General features: G+C 36.8%; 1 protein-coding gene across 4 annotated transcripts in view; it reads left to right on the top strand.

The window, feature by feature from the left end:
- SLC9A9 (solute carrier family 9 member A9) overlaps positions 1 to 12,878 on the top strand; it is a 177,119-nt gene that overhangs the window by 98,324 nt on the left and 65,917 nt on the right.

Here is a 12,878-nt window from a genome sequence, read left to right as displayed (position 1 = left end):
TTAAATGCAGTACCCTGTCCAAGATGCCTTTTGGAAACCTTACTTTCAATGAGAGGCTGACACTGAGTTCGGGTTACTTCATCATTCGTTTAGACCTTCCTGCCATGGTTCATAATGCCACCAAGAAAAAAGATCTCCATACAAATTCACTTTGTATTTCACAATTCCTTATTGTTTACCCTACATATAACATACATTTTTGCTTATTTATAAAATGATGTCTGATTAACAAGCCTCTGCATCTTACTGTTGTTATAAAATACCAGCTGAATATAACTAAGTTGAAGCTTTAATAAAGAGCAGATATAAAAGCAGACAAAAGAAGTAGAGTACAAACGCACTACAAACATAAAATGCACAGTATAAATATAAAATGCAGGCATCCATACACAGTGAGGGGTCTTTCTATTTCCTTGATGTTCAATTTTCTACATGATATCTCTCTTAGGCACTATGAAGTCAATTAAATTGATTGGGTTTGGATATACACCTCTACTACCAGCCATCTTACTGAGATTAGACATTTATTCACTGTCAGCAACAGAGTTGCTCTGTGTGAAAACCAGAAACATGGGTGAGGAAGAATAATCCCACTAGGTCTTGTGAACTCCGTTGCGATAGTAGGAGGTTAAGAAATAAGTTTGAAAATATAAGGCCCAATTTAAACGTTGCCAGTTGTATGGTATAGTAACATAAATTTTCTGAGCATAAAGGTATGTGCACAGTCTTTGTATTACCAGCTGGCATTCTGAGAGAATAATTACCCACATCACTAAATAATACCTTATTTTTCGGTTTATCTGAGAATTATAGCTGGGGGGGGAGCCTTCCTTTACTCCCTAAGTAAAAGAACTACAAAATACTGCTCCAGCCAGACAATGAGTAAACCTGCTGCAGTGTATGGGAATATCATGACACATCAACAGCAATACAAAGATATCTATTTAAGCATGAGCTCACAGTCAAATTGAAGTACTCGATAAATGCGCCTTCAGAGATGTTGAGTATTATCTGCTAATGCTTTTGGATATATGTCTCCCCTCATTCCTCATATTCTGATTGAAAATAGCAAACCACATTTTACAGTAAATCTGCAACGAGTGGTTTGGGGATAAAGGATTCTCCAGACAGACAGAAAAGAAATACAAAGCTGTTAATAAAATGTGCCCTGTGAAAGTACTGTTGTGCTAAGTATTAGGTCTTGTTTGTTTATCATCACCTCCTGTGCAAATCTTTGTCAGGGGATTTTCAGATTCTTCGTGCATTTTTTCGTAGCAACTCTTCAGTGAATAAGAAGGTTTTAATCCATATTCCAAATAAATACTAAGCAGCAACAAACAGTAACTTTTAATACCATGCCTACCAGGCCATTACCTATGGTATGTATTTCACAAACTAACTATATCCACGTGCCTAGCTGCCCCTGAAACATGCCATATCAAGATTACCTAAAGCTTCAGTTCCAGACCACCAACTTTCTCTAAACACCTTTGCCAGAGACCTGGCATACCACATCTTTTCAAGATGATCAATACTGTATGAATTCTTATTCTCACCAGAAGCAACCCCTCATTGAGTTAATCTATGAAAAAGCGCCAACCCAGGAAATGAAGTTTATCAAAACAAACTATTCTTCTAATATTTAAGTACTACCATCACAAATTTCCATTGGACCTATGCAATGCAATGCACAGAAACGACAGCAAAGCAGCAAGGTCCTAGGCCACAGCAAGTAAGGATTTACTCAAACACAACAGCTGAAAGCACAAAAATAAAGAATCTGCTTACCTTCAGAAGGCCTCAAGTATAAGAGATCTCCAGCAAAAAAAAAAACCCTCACCTCCACTGCCAACCCTTAAATGAAGCACGGGAAGGGATGGATCCTGGCTCCACCCCTTCTGGTGACTCAGGTACATTGCATGCACCTGAGCTCCCCTGGGTTGGCCCTGCCTGCCCACCAGGTGCTCAATCACTGCTTCTAGCTATGACTCAGCACTTCCACTACAGAGACACATTTCAGATTTGCTTCCAGAGGTTTCCCAGAGCTCTGCTTATTTTCTCCACTGTTCAGATTTCAGCTTTATAACTACCTTCATCTATTTTTCATTGCAAATCTAATCAAAACTAAGCCTAAAAATGCTAAGGTACGCTTTCAAAACTTTCTTCAAATGGATGGAGGCAGATTCATGCTATGCTGGCACAAATGAAGCATAGCTTACTGTAATCAAGGATTTCAGAACACACAAAAAAAAATCAGTAAAAATAATTTAATAGATCTTACAAGAATAGGAGGTGAGAACTCATGTCCGAATGTCCTCAGATCTAACTGCTTGAAGTGAGTAGATAAGCAAAGAGGCTATCATTACTGCAGAGGCTCTTCTCTGTTTTGTGAAGTCAATCTTGCTGAATGACTACAGGAGCAGCGTGCAAGTAAACCAGGAGAAATATTGTTATCATCATGAGAAAAAAAATGTGCTATCTGCAATGTTAAGAATGTACTCTACCATCCAGTCTTAGAGCCATGAGGAAAAGGACAAATCTGTTACAGATGTGTAGATAAATCTCAATCAATTATGTGAAAACAATGAAGTCAGGAGCTCTCTCAATAATGCATTTGGTCTTTCTGTCCATTCTTCATATGCTGAAACACTTGATCAACCCAAATACATAGTCCTTGTACGGATTTATCCTTATCCATCTTTACTACAAATTTGCATTGAATAACACTAACAGAATTCAACAAATCAGACTAATTGCAGAGAGACCTAATTAAAGGAATTATCACCACCTCATAGTATACTGCTATGCTGGTAAAATAAACTTTCTGAAGTTTTAAGGTTTTTTTCTTTCACTTTCAGAAGTTACAATATAAAACATCAACAGTCCGGATTATTTCGTGGAGTTTTGCATGTGGTATGGCTATAGCAATGTTTTCTGAGTTAAAAAATTATATATAAGGTTGCATCCAAAATGTTTTGAGAATCTGACTTAGCTGTTTATGCTTTTAAATATGGCCAATTATTTGACTATATCTCATCTGAAACATAGAATTATGACATTACTCAGTGTTAGGGTGTAAAAGTAGGAAGATCAAAACACTGCTAGCTCCTAAATTCCCACCTATTTCCATATATCACAAATCCACTAGATACGATATAAAATGAATCTTCAGTATACATAAGCAAACAAAAGACATGAACCAGAAGAGTACAATGCCATGGGAGTACTGATTTATGTCTTTACAATTAAAATATTTCTTGGATCAGTTATTATTCCAAGAAGTCAAAATTTTGGATCCTTCAATAGTCAACTCTTTAATCCACAAAGTCTGAGAATCATCTTGATCTACAAAAATGATTTAGGAAAGGCTAATGCAAGCTGTTTTTGTTTTTTGTTTTTACCAGAATATGTCATTAGGGATGCAGGTGAGCAGCAGGGTGAGAAAATGGGCTAAATGCTGTGGCTTGACATCTTGTAACCATGGCAGTTTCTGTCTACCAGAAATAAAACTGCTTGTTAGAGTAAGATTTTGTGTTTACCCCAGCCCTTTATCAACTGGTTATAAACTGCTAAAAGAAAGAACTTTCAGATGGAGCAACTGGAGTCACAGCATGACATTGGCCAATATTGTAAGTGCTACTGTTTTAGTAACAGAAATATTCTTTTAATTATCCCAAAACTCTATGGTAGTATTTCCATGCCTAGAATCAGCTGTGTTCAAAGGGATGCTGCAGAGAGGCAGTTTACAATGCCACAGTGGTACCACTCCTAGCTGCCAAGTGGGAAGCTTTCATCAGATTTGGTCAGTACTTTCTTTAAGCTTCCAATACTATTCAAAGACAACTTGTCTTTCTGCTTCCCAGCAGAGGCCCTCAAACTTAAAACATAATACTGTGGGCAGTGGAAAGAATTCCGCCTTACCTAGAAAGACAACTGCTGTGGTAAGAAATTTAGGGGCTGAAATGGAAACCATATGGCTGAGCATCAGGGTTCTTAACAGGCAATGCTGACGAGGACCCTTTTTTTTTAACACAGCCTACGAATGAAGAAGAATGCATGTTTTGATCTAAGAATTTACAGACTTTTAGGTAAAGTGGATGATACTGCCTAAATTTGCTGTGCTGTGGGCACAGCTGGAATAATGTATTACTTAGCACTGTGCCAGTGACCTAACCATTATCAGAACCTGCTCACTTTCACCTTTAACTTGATAGGAAATGAAGTAAGGTTTCTTCCATCTCTATCCAGGCTGGGGTTCTGCATCTTTACTTGGTAATGAGGAAGAGACTTTACAAACAGTTACATAGACACAACATGCAATTCTCTGTTCTGTGGGTAAGAGATAGGTAGCACCAGTCTCTGGTATTTGCAGCTTTAAGATGATCTAACACAGCAAACTCAGGCAGAAGTCACACCAATCTCATCCTTAAATTCATCTGAAAGCACCGACACATGCTTGACAACTTCTCATCCCAGTGTTTTAAAAGCAAACTGTACTGAGCCCTTTTTATTGCTTGCCAGCTGGTCACTGAGCACCTCCCAGCTCTGGAGGCACACAAATAATGAGAATTTCAACTCTTCTGACCACATTTGAACGATCAGAGCAATAAAGTAATCATTTCCTGTAGATTCCCAGACTATAAAACAAATAATAGTAAATCTAAAGTAAGTCCACGTTCCACATCAAATTGCAAAGTCCCATATGGTAAAGTGGCTTAGAAACCTGAAGTACATAAAAGTTCAGGAGAGCTGAAGTTCCTAAGTTACTTTCAAAAATTTGATTTTGACTGCTTCATGTGATGCACAGCTGAGCAACGCCTTCTCTAATTTTCCTGGTGTGAGGATCATCTCTTTATAACAGGTCTTTTATATACAGAGGAGAAAGATGAAACTAGATGGTAAACCAAAGCTTATTCCCAGTTATTGATATATATGAAGCATCAGCTTCTGCTTCACGTTTCTCCTTCTTGCCCTCCACATTGCTTTGGCTGCTCCCTGAAGCACTGCAGAAGCTGTACGCTCTCATGACGGTGCTGGGAACACCTATGTGGTTTCTAATGCTGCTTCTCTGGAGACAGCAGCAGAGAAGGCAATATGTGGAAGGGAAAACCAGTCGTGTGCCTACTGACATGTCCTGACAGCCAGCCCAGGCCAAAGGACTGCAGTCAGCTGAGGTGAGGAGTGATTTTTAACTTGATCAGCCTGAATATTTTGCTCTGCTGCTGACTTCTATGCAGCTCACAGAGAAGAGATTGAAAGAGTGCATCTCCTTGCAGCAATTAATCATGAACTAGATTCATGCAGAAGTTTGTTTTTTACTCCTCCTCATTTACTCCTAAATTAAGTGGAAAGTTTCCCTCCGAGTAAATGCGTTTGGGTTTTAATTTTTAAGTCTCACAAAGGATTTTCCCTCCTGAAGTACAGCTAGTCTTTGAGATACTCGGAAACCAACAGCCAAGAGCATGTGTTTGCATCTTCTGATGATCCATAATTCAAGTACTATAAATTATTACAAACCTTCTTAATTGTTTTGCTTGTATCCCTTTGAACACATTTGCCTTTCACCATTTGTCAAGAGGAAGGAGGGTCAGTTTATAGAAGGAAGTTTAATTATTTTTTTTCTCTTGGCCTTGGCACATTCTCTCTTCTATAACTGTATTCCTTTGGGTCAATATTTCCTGTAGAGTCCCAGAAAACAATTTAGTGGAAGCAAAGGATCTGTTAATTTACTATTGAAAATATAATGTCAGTGTAAGTATCTTCAGCTGTAATTTGCTAGTGACCACAGTACAGACAGAAACAGTTAAATTAGATGCAATATGTTTTCAAGTACTGTTATATTTGTGTACATCATACTGCTTATTACTTTGTTTTGTCTTTAAAGTACTCGTGTCAAAATGAGTACTGTACTTGGCTGGCCAGCTGTCTGTACCTACATTCAAAGGACAACATTTCAACAAGCATCTTTTATACTGATGATAGATTGAATGTCACTGCACTAACAGACATGAAAAGTGGGCAGACACGTGAGAAGCCACGCTTCTCTCTCCCTAGGCTCTCCTCACTATTAAGATAGTGCTGATTTATGTACATTAAAAAAATCCTGGGTTTTAGCTAGCTAAATGTATTTTTAACACAAAAGTATTGCTAGATGTGATTATTTTCCTTTGCCTGGTATTCTTTGAGACTGGTTTTGGAGCTGTGCATATGTATACCCTTAGTATGTATGTAACATCTACAAGAAAAGGAATGGTCTGGTGTTCCTGACTAAACACATATCAGGGAAATGTGTTCTGCTTCAAATGCTAAAGTGAACAAAGAAAACTTCTAGGGGTGCACTCACGCTGAAAGTGTTAATACAGTTGCTGCTTTTATAGAAGTAGCTAGAACAGGATTAGGCTGGCAAATGCTATAAATCAAGCTGCAGTATAAAATTAGATATTAAATGTATTGAATGTTATTACAAAAAGAAAAAGTGGATAATTTCCTTCCATTTCTACCTGAAAATGAGAAATCATCCAGGGAATGAATCTCAATGATCTGCTGAAATGCCTATCATTTATTTGCAAGGTACTTTCCTGCTAAGATAAGGCATGTAGTTGATCTGTTGAAGTTATTCACCATAGCAGTTTGCCTGAGTGGTACTAAACAAGGTTTATAAACATTTGCACTGTAATAGTCCATGTTAAAAAAATACAAAGAACAAAATACACAGGGCTTAGGCTTTCTGGCTCTGACTGTAAAGGCAGACCAGGGCTGCTGGTGAATGGGAAATTTCAGATTGCAACTGTGAACTGTGCATGAGATGTACCCGTTTCCTGCTGTCAGCTCTGTTGGTCCGTATTGGCCAGAGGAGTGGGTCTAATTTTGGACAGAGTCTCCTAAAATAGCAGACTAATCATTAAATCTCACATTGTATTTCTAGCTCTGCATAGCTACTGAAAACAGAAAAGATTAAATATAAGCTTTTATAGATTGAAAATCTGTTACAGGAGGGGGGGAAATTCCATAGCAGTAGAAAGATCTGTGCCTTTCTGAGTATGAGGAATAAAGGATATGTCAAATTTCCACATCTCAAAATCCCAGAGTAGTTTATTAATTTATCCAAAAGACTATAAATTATCCTATAGCTTGGAATATAATCTGCCTAGAAGCATTTTAGGATTTGTGTCAGTTGAAGAATATATTTTATTTGCTTTTAAAATACTGTTACATTGATATGTCTGAGTACGCAAAAAAACCCAAGTGTTCTTCTATTTCATACAGTGCTATTGCTCTTCCATTAAAATCTATCTCCCTTTTGCACAAGGTAGCTGTTGTGCAGCAACATGATAAAACTGTACAACCTACAAAAATGGAATGAATCAAACCATCTACAAATGCTGCTAAGGAACTTCTTAATTACTACCTGGGACTTCAGAACAAACTGCTGATTTATTGCTTTATGTCAAAATATGCCAAATTTGGACCTCTAACTAGTTCACTGAAATTAAATTAGCGCAAGTGTAAACCCCATTGACCTGAAGCATATGCAAAAGTTGAGTTTCTCAGAGAAAAGAGAAAATAGAGAAAAATAATTTGAGCCTTTAGAAGCTGGAGATAAATATGTGGTAATGAATCCTGGCCCTAGAAAAAAATAACGATCAAATTTTACTGGGATACATCTTACATCTCTGTTTTGTAGGTATTGATCAAAATGCCTCTTAACTCTCTCTACTATTGATCAGATACTGTTGCTTTTTGTAAAATAATTCATCTGGAAACTGACTGAAATTTCTTCTTTAAAGAACAAGGATGTGATGGTTTAAGTTGGTTTTCCAGGGCAAATTAATTACATAAGAGAACTCTGCGACTTCATCTTGGTGGTGAATAATATGCAGTGTTCCCTCCATAGAGGCTGGCTGCTGCTTAGGATCACAACTTTGTAGCTTCTCCATTACACTGCCTTATTACACAGGTCACTCCAAAAGTAATGCCTCCTATTAATTTCCTTGGAAACAACAGCAGATACAAAGAGCGCAGTAACACTATTCTATATTCTGTAACACTATATAGCACATTCTCAGCTACAAAACACAGTCACCACCATTAGTTATGCATTTTTGCCAGTGATGAACGTAAGCTTGCATGCCATACTCATTAAAATTTGCACCAGTGGTGACCCACCATCGCCACTGCTGAACGCACCACCCACTGCCTCCCCGTGCTCACATCCATTCTTTAAACTCCGTAAATATTCAGCAGAATGTTAATGGGTGCAATTTTTTCCACATGGAGGAATTCGGTGTCACAATTCATATGCGCTTGCATTTCAGACACCATTTTGTTGGACTACCCCTCTGCTGCCATCTGTCACACAGCAACAAAATGTAATGGAATATTGGTGAGAAGGTTCAGCCTATACTGCCGTACCACCGGCATCTGCCTCTGATGTCATGGGCCAACATAATAAAATAGGAGGCATTACTTTCAGAGCAGCCCCTGTAGTTAGATAAACTGTGCACAACAGAAGCAAACCTCAACTGTTACAAAACATTCCACCTGAAATTTTTAACTTCATTCTTTTTATTAAATGCAGGTAGAAGGAATGCTCTGGCACCTTTCATAACAACTCTAGCAATTTTGTGCAGAATTAGTTGAGTATGAAATAAATTAAAGCAGAAATTTAATAACCTAGGCTCTGTATAGCAATATGGGCTTTTAGTGTTTAGTAAACAGCTAATTACACTAGAATACAGGCTTTTTAAACTGAATTATCAGTGCAGAAACAGCCCGACAGTGATTTGCTAGTCAGTACATCTCTGAGATTTAAATGAGAAAATTACCTCGTACCTTTACAAGAAGTAATTGATTTCAGTGTATTTAAAAATACATTATCAGTTTCTGTTTTTTCTTTTACTTCTTCAAAGAGATATACCATTTTGTCACATAATGGCAAATAATACATAAAGCAATCTTGAAATTGCACATTAAATTATCCTTTTTTAATAAATCCAAGATATTTTCTTTGTAAATAAAAATATATAACAGATGTCAAACATCTGAACTCTTTGTTCAGGTCACTGCTTGGAACATTGTTTGTTAGACTGTTGGTTTCCTTCTGTTTGATTTTTGTGTGTGTGTACGTGTTCTGGGATTTCTTTTGTTTGTTTGTTTGGATTTGTTTTAAATAAGTATCTATATTCAATCTTACTTTTTTTTTTTCCTTAGTAATAGCAGCAGGTCTGGTTTAGTTAAGCTGTGTACTTACTCTTTCAAACATCTTATCAAAAGATCAGACAGCCTTCTAAACAAACTGTAGTCAACTACAGCTAACTGAAAGACAGTTTGCAGTACCTGGAAGCATGTTTAAATGCGATCAACTAAAATAAGTTATATATTTACAGATTTCTTACAGAGAACTGTTTTCCCTCCTTGCTATCTACTTGGGACCCTTTGTCATATAGCAATATTACTGTATCCCAAAAGTAGCTGAAGCAAGAAGATAGAGGAACAACCCTTACGTCAAGTCATATGTTACCTTCTAATTCAAATTTCAAATTAACTTTAAAATGAATTGATCGAGTAAAAACAGATGACTTGCAGTTGTTGCATTTCAGTTTCCTTAACATTTCCAATTCACTGATAAAAATGCTTTGCTCCTCAGTCAAGTTGGATTTGCATGCGTTTCTGCCACCTTTCTGGAGGAATCCTAGCCCAAACCTCACCATGTTGTAGGCAGCTCTCTACATATATGCATATACATTCATGAGATGAGGAAAGTAGAAAATAATTTTGATCTACTGCACCAGAAAATGAGATAAAATTACTGTGTAGACTAGTGGTTGTTGTGTTCACTAAGCAGGTTCCACCTCTTGTTCAAGTAAGTATTTCTGCTTTATGTAAAATGAGACATCAGCTAAAGTACATCTTCTGGGGAGGAAAGATCAGAAAACAGGTCTCTCTTCTTCCAGTAACCTATTCAGTAGTGTGCGAGATAATGATTGCTCATATGCTTTCTGACCTGGTCACTGATACACGTAATTGGAATTCATTTAATATCAAGTTTTCAGAAAAGATCAAAGATCAGGACTTTTTCCTCCTGAAATTAGTGGGACTGTATTATCCAATAAATCATACTGCCCTTTATTGGTCTGAGGATCTCATGTTTTGGGTGATTAGCTCCCATTTTAAATGAGCATCACTTAGGCTCCCAACTGCTATGTTCCTTTTGAAATTGATGCTGAGACATGGCTTTACATTTCAATGTTTCTGGAATTATTAAGAAAACTTCTCAGTCCATAAAAAAAGTTGCCAAAGGTGCCTCAGCAGCTATCTATTTCTTTACTGTATGACTGTCTTTGAGGTCCCTTCTGTCCCAAATCATTCTATGACTTCGCATCTCCAAAAATCATATTTTAATACTTACGGATTGATAACTAATAAAACCATCCATTCAACCAACTTGATTCTAAAGGCCTGAAGCCTAAGTTCTTCCTTACTTACACTCAGTACAATACTGGAAACACAGTGTAGTGAACCCAGCACTAGAGCATGTCTTTGCATTGCTGTATCACTTTCAAATCTAAATCAAAATGGCTGTCTGTCATTTTGCTATCACTTATATTGAAAATCTGAATTACAAACATGTGACCGGTTGTCCAGTTTACGTTAAGGAAATGTCACAGCTTTCAACCCGATTTATCATAGGTACCTCAGCTTGCATTATGCTTAAATAAAAGAAGAAGGATGCATGGTCCCAGAACAGTAAAACGTTTAAAATGAAAAATTATTCTTTTAGTTTCTCAGCATATTTTGCCTTTCCGGATTTGTAGTTTTGATAGTAAGCTCCTGGGTTATTCTGTACAGAACCCTCAGTCATACTAAGCTAAACAGACTGTCAGCATTCATCCTAAGAAATAACTACACAAAATCCATTTCAGAAAGTTTAACTTATTGATGATTCTGTCAGTAAGTCCTCTCTAGACAAGGGGAAAGTTTTCTTTTACAGGACTTTTTAAAAAATTAAACAGCTTTTATGGTTTAAAAAGCAGCTCTCACATATATACTCTCCCTGGATCCCAATGTTACATCTCAAATATTCAATAAATCCTTTTGACTTAAGCAGTACTGTCTTGCAATATTTACTGATTCATTAGGAAGCAGGGTATGTGGAATTTTAAGCAACAGACTTGCCTTTCAGCTACCAAGTTTTCTTGCTCCCTTCACTAAGGTATGAACCTGAAGCCAATGTCAAAGCATCACATATTTATGAATACATCGACAGAATTAACATATGCCTGAAGTCACTAGCCATAGAGAATTACTTACAGCCCCAAGAAAGGTGAATGTCGATGGATAATTGAGGGACAGATCCTCAGCTGGTGCACACTGTCAGCATAACACTCATTTATTTTCTTGGACTGTAGGCAGAAGTACAATATGCTTTGGGGATCTCTGATTGAGGCAGTCTCTTAATTTGTACATTCTCACTTTGACTCTTCATTATTTTATGCAAGCTATTGCTTTCATTGTCATCTTTGCTTGAATTCTGACATTGGTTCATATTTGCAACATGCAAGTTATTCTTACTTTTACAATATAAAGCACAATGGGAGTGAAGTAGAGTTTCTGCCTTAACTATAATGCAGTAAACACCTTGCACATAAGGATAAGTCAAACTGCTTACAGTACACATACTGTCTCTTCCTTCCAGCACTCCTCTTCCACCACATGCACCTTAAAAGGCAGCAAACTTGAAGTACTTCAGACTTCATACTCAAGCTACATATGGTTTCAAGTCCAGGAAAATAAATAAATAAATAAACAGCTTTGAAGAGCATCTCCAAATATTCTTGTAAAAAAGATAAGGATTTTATTTAATTAAAAATAGAATAGGTTACTACTCTGTCACAGATTGTACATACTATTTAACAAGATCATTGTGAAAATGTGTAGATATCATCTGAATTTCAGCAACCACACCTGGGCTTCTGAGTCATTCATGTCTACTTTAGGTCCTGTTCTCTTCAGATGAGTGAATTTCTTAAATATGCATAGCTTGACAATAGTGTGAGAGAAGTTCAAGAGTGAGAAAAATAAAGCCTAATATTTGTATGTAGGGTATTTTCTGAACTCTCAAGAGGGACTTGACATGCTTTGAAATAAGGACAATATATATAGTCTTGGATAAATACAACAGCTAAGGTAAAAGCAGCTCTTGTTGTTGTACAAGTTAAACTGCATACAAAAAAGAAAAAAAAAGAACATTTTATCACTGCTGTATACTACTCCATGATAACTGTGTGAGAAGCAAAACTTGCATTATTATGGATAACATCTTGTCCAGTTTTGTTAACAGCACTTAATAATATTTTTCTCCTCTGGAAACTGTAGTGCGAAGTGTCAGAGAATTTGTCTATGAGCATGAACATCTGTACACACCTATATTAACAGTAATAGCTTTTCTGCTATCCGACATTGTAAACAGTGTTACTACAGATCAGTATCTATTTTACGGTTTTCTATAAATGATCCTAGACATTATTTGAAACAGCCATAGGAGAACTAAAGGTAATGCCTGAAAATGGTGAATATAGCCAAGGTGAAGGTAAGATTATATTGCAAATGCAAACTTAAAGTCATCTAAAATCTACACTAAACTGAACAGTGCAATCATCAGACCAAGATTATAATGGAATGAAACAATGAATTAGAAACAACGTAGAGTGAGATGAATACTAGATCATGAAGGGGAACATGCTTTTCCAGCACTTGCATAGACTCTGACAAAAAGATGGTTGAAGTCTAATTGGCTTGTGTGATATGAGCAGCATACAATTTATGTAGAATTTTTGTTACAATAGTGGAGTAAGAAAACGATGAGTAAGTAAAATGTC

Source organism: Gallus gallus, chromosome 9 (genome assembly GCF_016699485.2).
Source record: "Gallus gallus isolate bGalGal1 chromosome 9, bGalGal1.mat.broiler.GRCg7b, whole genome shotgun sequence".
NCBI classification, from domain to species: domain Eukaryota; kingdom Metazoa; phylum Chordata; class Aves; order Galliformes; family Phasianidae; genus Gallus; species Gallus gallus.
This window is presented reverse-complemented; position numbering and strand designations above follow the sequence as displayed.